Source organism: Manduca sexta, chromosome 9 (genome assembly GCF_014839805.1).
Source record: "Manduca sexta isolate Smith_Timp_Sample1 chromosome 9, JHU_Msex_v1.0, whole genome shotgun sequence".
NCBI lineage: Eukaryota > Metazoa > Arthropoda > Insecta > Lepidoptera > Sphingidae > Manduca > Manduca sexta.
Genome location: NC_051123.1, coordinates 10975076 through 10991058, shown reverse-complemented (window position 1 = coordinate 10991058; position 15983 = coordinate 10975076). Strand labels below are relative to the sequence as shown.

Sequence of the window (15983 nt, the reverse complement as noted above, 5' to 3'; positions counted from 1 at the left end):
CCAATTGTCAATTTTAACCTTATTACTTTAATGGTAAAGTTGAAAATGTGGTATATTGATTGAACAACAACCTTGTCAAACTACATGAAGTTGTTCCAGTATGGAGGTCAGTGACGTCTTTTTTCTGTGGTAAGATAATTTCGCGGAAACGAGTAGGAGTGATTAAAATTTGAATGGGTTAGACCGGGATGAGGAATATTATCCTGATATAATATAATTCCTGGTTCTTTCCATTTATTTTACACAATAATACATTTAATTATTTTAATTTAATTACGTAACATCCTCGTAAGGAATGTTTGCCTTTCACTTAGTCACAGGCCGGTAAGGCTGCCATCTATAAAAAAATGAATTTGTAATTTAATAACAAATGATACCGATAGATGGCGTTGTTTTTAATCGATAATTTTATAATGTAGAGTCTTTTATAATATAGTTATTTATATCAAGGTATCAATATCTTATCTCTATTTTCATACATTGATAAGCTCATGTTTACTTCTATTTCAATTTAAATCTATTTGTAACTACGTAAATATAATTTAATATTGCTTTATTGTAAAGAATAGTTTGTCTGGACTTATGTACGCATTACTTTCGTAGTTATTTTGGTCAACCTTATCTTATCTTGTAGATACTCATACTTTTCTTGACCTTGATTATTCTATGCCAAAAAGGTTAAAATATCCCAAGTAAAGCCCAAATTAAAAATTAGTTAAATATCTTCAAAGAAACGATTATGGCTACTTCTTTCTTAAGCTTTGTAGAGTTATGAACACCTATAAGAAAGATGCGAAGAGTACTTTTCAAGGTCATAAATTTAGTCACGAAATTGATAATTAATTAGTGCAAAAGCGTTTGTTTGACGAGTTTATAGTCAATCATATTCCTCAATAAATAGCAGCAAATAAATTCTTAAACAAATGGTACCTACATCCTACCTAATCCATTCCATCGATTCATTAGTAATAAGTAGTATTTACAAAGCTATCAGTAAGATACTGATAGGTCTCTCCTATGTGAGGGACTGGGTAGGTACCATCGCAATGTATATTTCAAGCAGAACTACTACCTCTGACTTTTCTATAGTTACGTGTCTTCTTTGTAAATTATCGCTTGCTTTATCGAAGAAGAAAAACATTGGCAGAAACCTGCATACCTGACAAGTTCTCTATAGGAATATTGAGGGTGTGTGAAGTCTACCAATTCACATTAGACCAGCGTGGTGGACTAAGGCCTAATCCCTTTCAGTAGCAGAGGAGGTTCGTGTAGCAGTGGGATTGATATTATTATATTTATATTATAGATTTATCCTCCAATGTATTTAGAATGTGGCAATAAACACGACATAAGAATATGTCGTTTTATCGAGATTAGCTAAACACATTGACGTATTGTTCTTTCAACCAATCACAAACATATTAAATTGAATATCGACTTACTTACTTTGGGACGTCCTAAGGAGGCAGAGCGGCAAGCTCGTATCGTCATTGACTTGCAGTACAAGACATTGAGACTATTGTACTAAGAAAAATCATTTCGCTGATAGTTGTGCCTCTAAGATCTATCTCTTTAGATCGGGTTCAATAGGTATTCTTTACCCTAACTTAGCAGTTGGCGGTACTAACTTATTTTAACGACATATCTTTTATATTTTTTTTAATTATAGATTGCACCTGTTTATTGCGCATAGACTTGTGAACTATAATTTCCTGCGCACCTGGCTGATCTTCGGGGAGATTGGCTGTCGTTGTCGAAATTATTTTTTAGAAGGATACTTGAAACATGACGGAATTAAAACATCTTCATGCCATCAATAATAATTTATTGTTCTCATATTGTCATAATATATTGCATATAAAATACATAATTCTGGCAAAAGTCGAAGGCAACATTTTCTCGTCAGTCGATATTTTAACAACATTATCAAGTTAAATATGGTTAGTTTCAGGTTAAAAACTAAAAGATACAAATGCCAGATTTCCTCATTTATGCTGGCATATAATTGCAAGAAATTGCATTAATATAATATAATATATTTAATAGGAAAAACATATTTTATTTGTTCGTCTGTAATTACACTTTTATGCAAGACTGGACTGGCTCGACCGGGGTTTTACCACTGCCTCACAGACCGGCGTGAAGTGTCTGGTAATTTTATAAGTTTTATATTCAAGCCAAATTGATGTTATTCACCGTATGAAGTATTAATTCGAGATTTTCAGTTGAGTTCCTTATCGGGTATCTGAAAATAAATAACTTGTTTTAATGTAAATACAAAAACACTTTTGTTTTATTGCTTTGAATGACGAGACGAGCTTGCCGTTCGCCTGATGGTAAGCGATACGACCGCCCATAAACAGTAGAAACACCAACCAACACCTTGAATTACTACATATTTTTTGGTACTCCCCTGCGCTCGCCATCCTGAGACATGAGATGTTAAGTCTTATTATGTCCAATAGTTACACTGGCTACAATATCCTTCAAACCGGAACACAACAGTGACTACACTGCTTCTTGGCGGCACAAATAGACATTGCGGTGTTACCTACCCAGGCGTTCTCTCACATATGAGAGACCTAACACCAGTAAATAGATATTAGACATTATAATGATAGAGAAGGAGTTTGTCCAGATAAAACTAATGGCCTAGGCCAAGACGCATTTCTACGATCGACAACGCTAACAAAAATAAAAAAAAATATGGGAATGATACATCCGATCGATAAGTCTACCGCTAGAATATGTCTTTCCACACATAACGTTAGCGATAACGATAGTGCAGAGGTATCTCGGCTGCGGCGCTAGGTTTGTCTAGGTATGCCTGCCGACAAGCAAGGGTGTCCAAGCACGGTTTTTTTTTTCAATTTGAAGAATACTCTAAATCATAATTACATTGTGAGATTTATGGGTTGCGTCTTCCCCATAAGTGCTACTCGTCGCAGAAATATATAAGCCGTACAAATGTAAAAATCATACTAATCTATGCTTCCAATTAAATGGCAATAAAATGAGTACTATTTGCTATGGAAAGAGCTATGCTGGGAGTCTCTCTGAAGGACAAAATTCGGAACGAACTGATCCGTCAGAGAACCAAGGTTACCGACATAACTCTGAAAGTTAGTAGGTTGAAGTGGCAATGGGCTGGTCACATAGGTCGCAGAACTGATAACCGCTGGAGTAAGCATGTTCTGGAGTGGACACCGCGTCTTGGCAAACGTAACGTAGGACGCTCTCTGTCCAGATGGAGGACTTACACAAGAGGGCCGGCAGCGACTGGTTGCATAAAGCAGCAGACCGGGCATCATACTATTATTGTATCTATTAGTAGTATTATTATTTATTAGCTGTTTAATACGATAATTGCGAAATAAAGTTTAATTGACTTATGAAACAGGGCCTTATAGTGTTAAATATAACGACTCAAATCCGATGCTTTGCATTTCGGAGCTGTAGATTGCTTGAGAACTTTACACCTATGACGAACACATTATGCAAAATTTCAGTTTTCTAAAACAATTCATCGTTTCTGTCAGTCATTTTAATAATTTGCATTAAGCAGATATTTTTAAAACTGAATCTAAAAAATGGGGATTATGTTCAAATTTGGGTAACACCAGATCATATTTGGCAATCAAGCTGTCAAGCCAGATCCAAAAAATAATATATCAAACTCTAACATACTGGTTTCTTATAAGATTTTCCTTGATAAGTATGTTGTGTAATATGTTTTTGACCTTCGGCGAAGCCTGCGTAGCAATGAGCCGGTATTTCAAAATTAATTGATTTAAGTTTTGCCTTTGATAATGAAACACTTCTCAATTATTCGTTGTCACTTTAAGCGATGACTATGTCAAAATACCTTAGCAGTCCATCCTAGCTGGTTTTCTTCTTTATTGAAGGAGGAGGTTTCACCACCTTCTTAAACGGCTTCTTCTTTATGGACATTGGCTTCGATATAAACGAGTTTAGAGGCTGTGAGGGCGTGGGTGGCGGTGGTGTCGTCTCCCAGGGGGGGAGAAGGTTGGTCGCATCCTGAAAGACCGTGGCGTTGTTGGAGGGTGCTGTGGGAAGAAACAGTCATTAAAGAATGTACATATCATTCTGACATTTTCATATTTTGTCCCTCTAGAAGTACAAAGATATAACAAAAAATCATAATCAAACACCATCTAGTTTGATAGAGCAGTTTCGCATCGTATGTTTCTAAATATTAATCATACCTCAGGATGGCGAGCGCAGTGAAATATCTTACAATACTTTGTAATTCAAGGTGTTGTATAGTGTTCTTACTGTTTATGGGCGGTCGTATTGTTTACCATTAGGCGAACGACAAGCTCTTCTCGTCATTCAAAACAATAAAAAACATCTAATAACCTCTAAAGATAAATAAACGGGGAACCATAAATATATTTTTTTTCAATCGCTTAAAGCAATACGGTTAAATAAGAGATTGTTTGACTCTCTATCACACACAGCTATTAAAGCTGTCCATCGAATAGAACGCCCGAAATTGCAAAAAGACGCATTGGGCCCTGTAGACGGAATAGGGCTCCCTGACCTTATAAAAATTTGTGAATTAGTTCACACGTACTTTTTCGTGTCATATATGGATAGATCTTTGTGTTTTGGTGAATAATAAGGTTTCACAATGGGATTAATTGCGTGTTAAATATTATAACTTATTTCTTGACAATTTGTGGGTACATTATGGCACAACTGACTTCAATTACTCTATAATAATTTTTGTAATTTCTATATTCCATTAAATATTTAGATTTGTACAATGTATATATATCATAAAGATCATTTTAGCATTTTCCCTTTTGTTCGTGCTAGTTTTCATCTTAATATGAGATAAGAAAAAAAATGTTATATGAAACAAAACAAACACCCTTTCTACGCTACATTAAATCAAAGCCACTCTTTAAAGGAGTCACAGCACAAAACATAGTTCGTAGTATTTATAAGATACTAGCTTATTTCCGCGGCTCCGCTGGCGTGATATAGTTTTATTTATTAGTAGATTATAGGATAAGTGGGCTATCCAACACTAAAATAATTTTTCATTTCGAGCCAGTAGTTCCTGAGATTAGCGCGTTCAAACAAACAAACTCTTCAGCTTAATATAATAGTAAAAATTATCTTATGTCCGTCTCTTGGTTCTAAGCTACTTCACCACCAATGTTCAGCCAAATCGGTTCATCCGTTCTTGAGTTATAAATAGTGTAACTTACAAGACTTTCTTTTACTTATATATAGATAAGTTATTTTTTATTTAGTTTAATAACTTTAATCGATTAATTGTACCAGTATAAAGGATATCCAAAAAACAGTTATTCATTGTCTAACATCAAATTCACACGTCACACTTTCGTTTCAAAATGGCCGCGTTCCATTTTTAAAATCTCTCACCTTCGTGTCTTCTTGGCGCCATTCTTCTGCCAGTAGAATGGGCAGTCACAAACACTTAACCCAGTCTTGAAAACCGGGGAAAAACCTTTCTAAATACAACTTCCTTTCTCGACCACGTAACGCGGAATGGCACGCGATTCGAAATGCAATGTATTTATATCAGATAATGGGTAATCACGTCATATAACTTTTGAATAATTTTCTGTTATATTATCATTTGATTGTTATTTTGTGTATTTTTCTGTAAATTGCGGTCTCGGGGTTTATCCCCACTCAAAGTTATATAGTCCGCAATAAATTGTTTCAGATATTTGTGATATGGAACGTAGTTAATAAGATATATCCTAGGTTAGTACTATGTGACTTATATTTATTGATTACTAGTTATTGCTTGCAGCTTCGCCCGCGTGATAGAGTTTTCTCGGCATAAAATGTAGCTTTTATTGTTCCCAGGATCACAAGCTATTTTCATACCAAATTTCCTATTCGTTTAGGAGTTTTTGAGTTTATCACGTCCAGACAGTGAATGCGGGGGGGACTTTATTTTATAATATGTAAGGATATCTAAATTATTTAAAAATGATGTTATAATTTTTGCATTGCATTCTATTAATAATAGAAGGCAATATTTTGAGCGCAATTTTGACGTTAATTGTTTAAAATGTTTGTTAAATGTAAACGCTAAAACCACTGAACGGATTTTGATGAAATTAAGTTTAAATATAGACCATGTCCCGGATAAACATTTAGGGCACGTTTTATCCCAATAATGTACATAACAGGACTTTTATTCCGATGAAGATCTTTCCCGCAGGCGTAACCGGGATCAAAAACTTTTCATTATACATTGTTTCTTTACGTAGTTATTTTTTTATACCGGCTCGGAAAAGTGACCCCACTGCACCTGATGGTGAGTAGAGTGGCGTCCAATAGAATATCGACTGACGAGAGATGATTACTCCTCAACAGTCGACACAATTATGCCGGCCTGTTGGTACCGGATACATAAGCTGATCCTGGAACGCAACATTTACGTGGACTACTATGGCAGGTTTTAATACCTTAAATGGTGGTCGCTGGCTAGGTGGATATAAAATACATCCTACCATCAGCAAAGTAGTATTACTAGTATTTTCAACCTTAAGCTATTGGCTTAAAGTGATACTATCAAACGTGTAGAGACCAGATAACAAATGCATTCACATTATATCGTACGATGTGCCGTTCTTTCCATAAATTAACACAAAGGATTTAATGTTGAATCATACTATATAAAGGCATCCATTTGAATTTTCCAAAGAGGTTATTAATATCAGGTATATATTACTTACATGCTCTCCCACAGTTGGGCAAAGACTTTTCATAATACGGAGAGGGTTTAGGCCAGAGGTATCCAATTTTTTTTTCTCATAGACCCATTTCTATATTTTGCTGGTAGCGGTGGACCTTTTTTTAGGTTTTACAGAGAAAATGCATTTCAACTACCGCCCGGCCATAGCAGGGGCTTAGGTACTGTACATAGTGGCTCTTACAACCCTTATCAATATTATGTGCCTACGTTGATAGGTAAAGTCAAGCTAAAATTTTAGTACTTTACTATCAAGCATATATTTACCTAGATCCCCGCTTACGAATTATGGCCCCCTCTTTTGGTCACGCCAACGTAGACCTCCATCAAGTCTCCCGAAGAGACCTAGGAGTCCACCTGGACCCCTTTGGGAATCAATGGTGCAGGCCTTAGTTCGCCACGCTAACCTAATGCAGGTTATGTATTATTGAAGTTAATATAGACTGCACCGGTGGCTTAATTGTATTGCGGTACGATTGCTGTGCTGCAGTCTCGGGTTCGATACCCAAAAGCAGAATGAAGTTAGATTTTTCTACCCAGTATCAGTCTAAAATTTTGAATTTGTATCCCATGTCGCAATAGACTTGCATCCTATTACGTCATGGGAGGTAGGTATATTTGTAAAATTTGAATGCACTAGGCCTCGTAACACGTTGGAATAAAGGCGTGAGTGTTATGTATGGATATGTTACTATTTTAATCACCGATAAAAATGATTATCAGTCGTATAAACTTGATTTAGCCTTTAGAGGTGGTTAAGTATTGCTTAAATAGCTGTCAACAACATCCCCGGTATCCTAGTTTAAACCTTATTAAGAGGCAAGATGGCGGGTTTTGACTTACAGCTGATCGAGTAAATTTGTGTTTTTACTAAGCATAGCTTTGCGATTTTTTATAAGTAAGACTGTAAGGCTCATTCTGACGTCTGATAGTACTTTTTGTTACGTTAAAACTGGTCTGCATAGATATAAATTATCAGACATAAAATAATTAAAAGTCAACCTTGGGTTTTTAATTTATTTTGCAACTATATTCACTAGGCGTGGCAGTCGACTCCGCTCGAGTGACGTTTCCTGTTATAAAAGTCACACATCACACGTCAAACATGGTCTATCCGAATGCCAAATTTCATCCAAATCCGTTAAGCGGTGTCTGTTTAATTTTAACAAAGACCGTCGTCTAAACCTCGGAACATCTTCACAAACTTTGGCAATTATATTAAAGTCCAATGCTGAATCAATGAGAGTCACATAGAATTAACCTAGGAATTTAAACCAGAATATTCAAAGATCACGCTTTGCCTTTTGAAGAACAGGCAGAAGTGTTACACACTAATTTTATTTGCAGTCACACCAGACAACCCCAGTGGAGTAACACGCGGTACTTACAGTAAAGTTGGGTATGTTTTTGCTGCTAGGTGGTTGTATCTCTTACCAAAAGGCGAGCGGCATGCTCGTCTCGTCATAAAAACAAATTAAGTCGTTACATGGAAGGTTTATGTCAATTAAATACGAAGCTCTAAGAATCAAAGGTAGACCTTCTGATCTCTTATGCAACGTAGAACAGAAATAAACAGTCATTTTCTTGCTAAAGACTGCAAGCATTATTGACATTGATAACTTTATTTGTTCAGATATCAAGTGCTTCTTTTTACAATTGAACAATACAAGCAGGTCGTTGGCCTAGTGCCCTCTCCCAGGGGATTGGGCGTATTTGGAGACTGCCTTGGTGGCGTAGGTATACTGCATGCGCGGTACGATAGCGCTCTGAAGTCCCAGCTCGGACAAAGTGAAATGAGTGGTCGGGAATTTGGGTTTTTCTGCTCAGTATCAGCCCGGGAGTCTGGAATTTGTACCCGATATGGCGATAGGCTCGCCCCGATCATCGGACGGGATACAGTTGGCGAAAAGTGGGTGAGCTAGTTGCGCCTCTGCATACCCTTTGGGAATGAATGCGTGATGTGTTTGTTCGGAGATTTCCACCAGGATATCCCTTGTCGTAAGAGGAGACTATATTAAGTAGATAGAAGAAATAACGTTATGTATTTTTTACAGGAGTATGCCCGTTTCTAACAAACTTAGCATAAGGATAAGTATTATGTCCAAATAGGGAGCATCTTCTAAGCTACAAAGGTTGATCGAATAACTACGAACACAGACAATGCAACCAAGTACTATATACTTTAGGTATCTAATAACATAATTACTGCCTAAAATGTCCTTGAAAAATACACAATAGACTCTTTATTACTGCTTGCATAAAACCGGTAGTTCTATGTATCTTTAAATTAAGAATCTGAGCTGCCATTTGTGCTAAAGTGAAACCGTCTCGGCAATATCATAGGATGTATATTGCCTGAACCCATAATTTGTAGAATTTTTGTATCTTACTTTTAAATGTTTGAGTACAAATAAATTTGGATGAATATTGCGTACCTAACAGTTTTGTTTCTTTTTTTTATGAACAGCGAAGTACATACAAGAGTCACACACACCACTTAACTACTCACACACAGAGAGACTCACGCGTAGTGTCTCCACAAGGGCAGGAAGAGGCACAACTGCTGCACCCACTTTTCGCCGTGTGAATTCCGACCCAATATATGATAGGGGGTGAGCCTTTCACCGTATTGGTCATCAATTCCAGACTCCGGGCTGATACTGACAAAAAAACGAGATCATTTTGCCCAACCTAGGGATCAAACCCGAGACTTTTTGCACTCATACCATTTGGTAAATATAATATGACATGGGGCCTGATGGAACAAAATATGAATATACACCTCTGCTTACCCCTTTTAAGCGATGGGAGTCATCAACAAAGTCAAAACTACCGTCCAGGTAAATTACTAGCAATAATAATAATATCAGCCCTGTATTATATACTCGCCCACTGCTGAGCACGGGCCTCCTCTACTACTGAGAGGGATTAGGCCTTAGTCCACCACGCTGGCCTAGTGCGGATTGGTAGACTTCACACACCTTCGAAATTCCTATAGAGAACTGATGTTTTCCTTCACCGTTAAAGCGAACGATAAATTCACAAAGAATACACACATGATTTTTTAGAAAAATCAGCGGTGTGTGCCTTTGGGATTTGAACCTGCGGACATTCGTCTCGGCAGTCCGTTCCACACCCAACTAGGCTATCGCCGCTTTTTTTTATTTTTTTTTTTTTTTTTTTTAATGTCATGTAATGAATTATTTCCTGTTAGTAATTACTAGCAATGACTAACAGGAAATAATTCATTACAAGACAACTAATTGCTTGCAGATACCAGCACCACGTCAGCGTACTACAATGGGGATTTTATCGTATAATGAGTTACATGGGTTTTCTTTCTACCATTTAGTATTTAAATGGTCTTACTTTAAAGTAGTTATGCGACTATATTTAGTAAGGCTACGAATTATGAAAAATTATAAATGACCAGCAAAAACAACTTATATTTAGTAAAGTTTACAACTGACTATATTATTTGATTTGACATTATACATATAGATAAGTAATTAACTAGTATAAGGGCGCAATGTTTATGAATACAATCTAGTTTTTATGCATGTATATTTTATAATTAGCTGTAATTTTGATTATAATCTGTTTTGCGTCTTAATTTTATTAAATAAATAAAGATACAGATACACGAAATTCTATTGACACTTCCACATCAGATTACGGATTTAGTTGCAGAAAATGCATTTGATGTTGTCAATGAAAACATGCGGGGCAAGCAGAAGCTATATACAACAAGCAAGACGTGTGAGCATTGTACAAGTTTCTCGAAGTTTCCAAGTGTCCAGTACCGGTAGATTATGACGCCTGGCCGGTTTTCACGAGAACTTCTCCGGCCTTGTTCTAAGTGGACGTCGCGACGCGTTCGCATATCCGTTATACCTATTTGAATATTATAATTCTCGCTATACAAATATTTTATGGTATTTTTAAATTCTATAATCTAGTTTATTTACCAATAAAGAATCAAAACATAGTATTTTGTAATTTAATGTTCTGTGAAATATTGCTACTTTATAAACACAGGCGTAATTATTCGAACCCATTACTTCAGCGCCGTAGCGCCGTAGTGGACGTTTCGAACTGGAGCGGTACATACAATTTTGTTTTTTGCATACAATTATTTATTTATTATTTTGTCTGTGCATGCCGTTGATTGGTTTACAAGGTGTAGTAAGGTGGATTCAACCTTTAGATGGGTAATAAAAAACAAATTACTAAATGTAAATTAGGCTGACTGAGAATACTTCGCGTTAAACAAACCTCGTAGTCGTACCGCGTATGCATTACAACGACGCTACCGAGGTAGTCGTCATCACTTAGCTGATAAACGCATACGAAGAGCTCAGTTAGTGGTAGGTTCAATGTCCCCTAATTAATATACACTGCCTGAATAGTGTAGACAATATATCTTTTATTATAAGTGTTTGAAGAAGCGAGTGAATAACTGTTTAAGAAGCGAGCAAGGTGCTCGTCTGATGGTGAGTTCGATTTTACGTAGACATTAATAAACACTGGCTGCATTTGGTATTGAGAAATGGCACGTGGTACTACGCTATCACTCTGAGAGACTAGATTAATTATTATGTTTCACCAGCTTTTGCTCGCATCTCCAACTGCGTGAAAATGTTTTTTCGGAATAAAAGTGACCTAAGTCCTTCTTAAGGCCTCAAATTATATCTCCATACCAAATTTTATCCAAATCAGTTCCTTAGTTTTCAATTTATCGTGTTCAGATAAACAGACGCGGCGGTGGATTTTGTTTTATAATGATGTTAATATTCAGTAATTAAGCAAGCTAGAATGCTCTTAAACTAAAACACATTGCCTGTACCTATATACCTTTTTAACCGCCGAAACAAAAAAAAAATATTTGTGCATGGCAAAAAATGCGGCGATTGCCTAGTTGGGTGTGGAACGGTCTGCCAAGACGAATGTCCGCAGGTTCAAATCCCAAGGGCACACACCTCTGACTTTTCTAAAAAAATCATGTGTGTATTCTTTGTGAATTTATCGTTCGCTTTAACGGTGAAGGAAAACATCGTGAGGAAACCTGCACATCCGAGAAGTTCTCTATAGGAATTTCGAAGGTGTGTGAAGTCTACCAATCCGCACTAGGCCAGCGTGGTGGACTAAGGCCTAATCCCTCTCAGTAGTAGAGGAGGCCCGTGCTCAGCAGTGGGCAAGTATATAATACAGGGCTGATATTATTATTATTATTATATCCTACCAGCAAAATAAAATCAGCCATAATAAGAATCTATTTACTTTAAATTGATCAGTGTTTAACCATTATCTTATTTAGCAGTTTGTACAACATACCTGTAAATAGTGCAAGTTAGTTAGAAGTAAACAGATTTCCAAGTTCGCGCAACTTTACCGAGTGGCCGCGCCAACGGGTAAACTTACATGCATTGTCCGACCGGCCTTTGTGAGCGATAAATTGTGATAGTGTATTAGAAGACGCTTTTACCGTAATAATGGTATGAGGAATTGAGTTTCAAGTTATTTGGGGCTTAGATAGTACGTAGTAGACAAAGCTTGACTGTAATAATAAAATACTGAAGTGTCGTATATAATATGAGGTAGTCTTAGTAGGAATTACACGAGTTGAAGCATGACGGATAGTGCGAACAGTATTTTGTTTTAAAAAGAACAGTATTTTATTTTAAAACTATGCAGTCACCATTGACATATAATCTGTAGACACGAATGTCCATATTATAAACTATTTGTTCAAAATCTGAACTAAAATCGCTATCAAAACGTCACTGTTATAATCTATTAATTCATTTGAACAACAAATAATTTTACTTATTTGACTAATATGTTTTAGTCAAATCCAAGTTTAACCTTAGACTCGAGTTCTTATATCACGAGTACCACTCTGTAGACAACCACAAGCTGTCAATATTGACCATATTTAAGTCAGTTTGAATGCACTACAGTTCAATTCAGTTGAACACAGTGAATGTTCAGAACGCCAAATCTAGTACGTAGTAAATATATGTATATCGATGGCAGTCACAATAAATTACATTAGAATGAAGGTTGTGTTCATATTTCTTCATTACCTTTGCTGGTAGGATATATAGCGACCACCGTACATAAGTTGTTAAAACCCACCATAGTAGACCACGCGTGTGACGCGATCCGGGATCAGCCTTTGTATATCCGGTTCCAACAGGCCGGCATAATTGTATCGACTGCCAAGGGATAATCATCACATGTCATTCGATTGGACACCACTTTATTTACCGACCCATTCCCCATAGATATAACATTATGATGCTATGGGAAGAGATTGTTGTAAGTCCAAGTGGAGAATCGCACAACTAGTATAGAATATAACATCCAAGAATTGATTGTACCCGTACTTCCCACTCTTGTTAGTATAAAAAACGAATTCAAAAAAGTGAAGGTATCACGAACCCTTCTGATAAAATGTCACGTAGCAGACCAATTTAACACCCAATTTGTATTAAAGAGACGCCAGAAAAAAGGGGAGCCGAGAGATAATACAGGGTTAAGATGCCTACAGAGTATTCGGGATAAGTGGACTTAATCTCTTGCTATTATTTGTAGCGATCTGGACTAATCGAAGAATACTGGTGGTAAGTCTCTCGTGTGCGAGGATCTGTTCGGGTAGCTACTAACATAATATATATTTCTACTACCAAATAGCAGTATTTATGAACTATTCATTATATTAATCGGTATGTACGAGTATATCATACAATTGCTGTAAATAAATTAGATAAGTAGAAAGATAGTTTATAGTAAATCTATATATATAAAAATGAATCCCTGTTTTCCTTGGTCATGCCATCACGCGTGAATGGCTGGACTAATTTCACCATTTTTTTCTTGTTGTGTTTTTATTGTCAGTAGGTTCTTATGAAAGAAAAAATTCAAAAAATTGCGCGGAATATTAGAAAATTTAAGAAAACTTATCGAAAATATTAATGTTATGTGAATGCGCGCTGCAAATTCATAGTTAAGACGGGACAACGTCTGTCGGGTCAACTAGTTTTATATATAGTAGTTCATAGAAGATTTTTGAGTCACTTATGATATATCAAAAAGTTACACATACTCACACATTTATGACAGAAATTTTAGGTAGACGAATTAATCCACACATATTTCACTGCGTTTGTACAAATGTAAAGATATACGTCCATATTCATAAACGTTATTATCTAAGAATGAAGCATTGCTGTGATAACAAGTCTGTTTCTCAGTGCTGACGGCATGGCAGTCTTCGCAGTGCGTAGACACAGGGCCGTTGTGATTGGCTAATATTAAGATACAACTTGAATCTAGTTGGCTGTCAGATAAACAAAGCGGAGAAACAGACTTATTATCAGAGCAATGCTTCGTCCTTAAATAAGTAACGTTTATGAATACGAGCGATCTTTAAAACAACTGTTCCATTTCTGGGACTTCTTTTACTAGTAGAATTAATTATAATGATTCCTGAGAGGGTTGTGCAGTCATATGAATATTTAAATTAAGTTATGCCTTATTTTACGAGCATATAAATGAACTGCTCTAAACATCAATAAAAAACCAATTGTATTTTTTTTTCTCTCCTCTCTTTATCATGTACTGTAGTCTTTACCTTAAACTGATTTTGAAAAGAGGAACACCAGAGTTTCTTGCCCGTTCTTCTCTGGTGAGAACTGCCTTCCGAACTGGTAGAGTTAATATTGACGGAATCTAAATAATGTATAACATTTTACAGATTCAAATAAATTATTTCATTTCAATGAAATCTGAAGGTATAAGCTACTTTTACCCCTGAACGGACTTGTTCGTTGCTTCGCAGGCACAAATAAATAATTTTGAGTTAAATATCTTTAATTAATACATTTAGTTATTTTACTGACCTAATTTCCCTCATATAGCATCGCGTAAAACCACCCAATCTCATACATTTGTCATCAGTTGTCAATGTTTGGGACTGAATCGTAAAAATTTTTACCACCCCTATTTTGCGGCCATAAAGCGTGGTCAATCTTAGCCGTAAGTGACGTAGGGCGTCCCGTTTTTATGTTACCCATAACTTGCTACTAAGGTGGGCCGGATCACAAATTGTCGTCGCATACTTTATGTTTGGCCGAAGATTGTATTAGTCTTAGATGTAGTTTCTTGTGGACCAGGTATTACTTGGACATACACACACATCACGCATTTATCTCCGAAGGGATATCCAGCATCCACTTTTTGCCAAGTGTGTTCCGTCCCATGATGTGATGGGGCGAGCCTATCGCCGGGCACAAATTTCAGACTCCGACCTAATACTGAGCAGAAAAACCCAAATAGCACTTTACCGGACCCGAGAGCCTTCGTAGATGCTAAACATATGGGCGCAGTGATTGGCTAATATTAAGATATTAAAGCCAATGAATACTATAAAATTGCTGACCCCATGCGTTCAAGCGTACTGTGCGTCATCATAATATTGTTTGTAAATATGTAAGACAGTCAATAAACAACAAACTTTTTAATTTATAGACATGTAACTGCGTTTATCATTTAGCATTAATAGATATTAACTCTAGAAATTCTTGAAACTTGACAAAGTACCGGAACTCTCGTGTATGGGGGCCGTTTGGTTCGATATTATTACAACATCTATTTCTTCTGATAAATTGTACAGACACTATTATGCTTCAGTTTGAAGAACATTAAAGCTAGTCTAACAGTTAGGAAATTCAACATCATATTAAAGTATTTTAAGGTGTCAATAATAGTAAGTATGAGATTCAACGTCCGAATAAACTATTTTAGAATGTCAACCGCTACGCAAAACCACGCAGTGCTTTGTAATACACAGTGATGTTATACTGTTAATAAGAAGCCGCTAACCATCAAGCGAGCGGCTTCCCAATCTCCAACTAAAAAATCCTAAGCCAAAATAAAGCGAACCCCTACGGTGCATGTTTAAGGACGCTACCGTAGCACAGCATATAAATTCATTGCAAGACAACGCAGAGTAACAAATTCGCAATGAATACCCGAATTGATACACCATAAAATCCCTAAGTGAAATAAGCCGTAAGGATGTCTACGGGGTATCACTCGGTTTTACTATTGTCATAAACTTTACCCTACAGTGATCTGTCGATATAAAATAGCAAAGCAGCGGGGAGACAGTGGAGTTCATATCGATTCCTACCGGCTTACTTTCGCAAATTTC

General features: G+C 36.4%; 1 long non-coding RNA gene across 1 annotated transcript; it reads right to left on the bottom strand.

Annotated features, from left to right (window-relative positions):
• Positions 1-1808: 1808 nt before the first annotated feature.
• On the bottom strand, positions 1809-5571 carry LOC115450592. The gene is made up of 3 exons (XR_003939309.2): positions 5419-5571; positions 3866-4067; positions 1809-2245 (listed from the first exon to the last, which is right to left on the bottom strand). It is a non-coding gene; the product is annotated as an uncharacterized LOC115450592 (long non-coding RNA).
• Positions 5572-15983: the final 10412 nt, after the last annotated feature.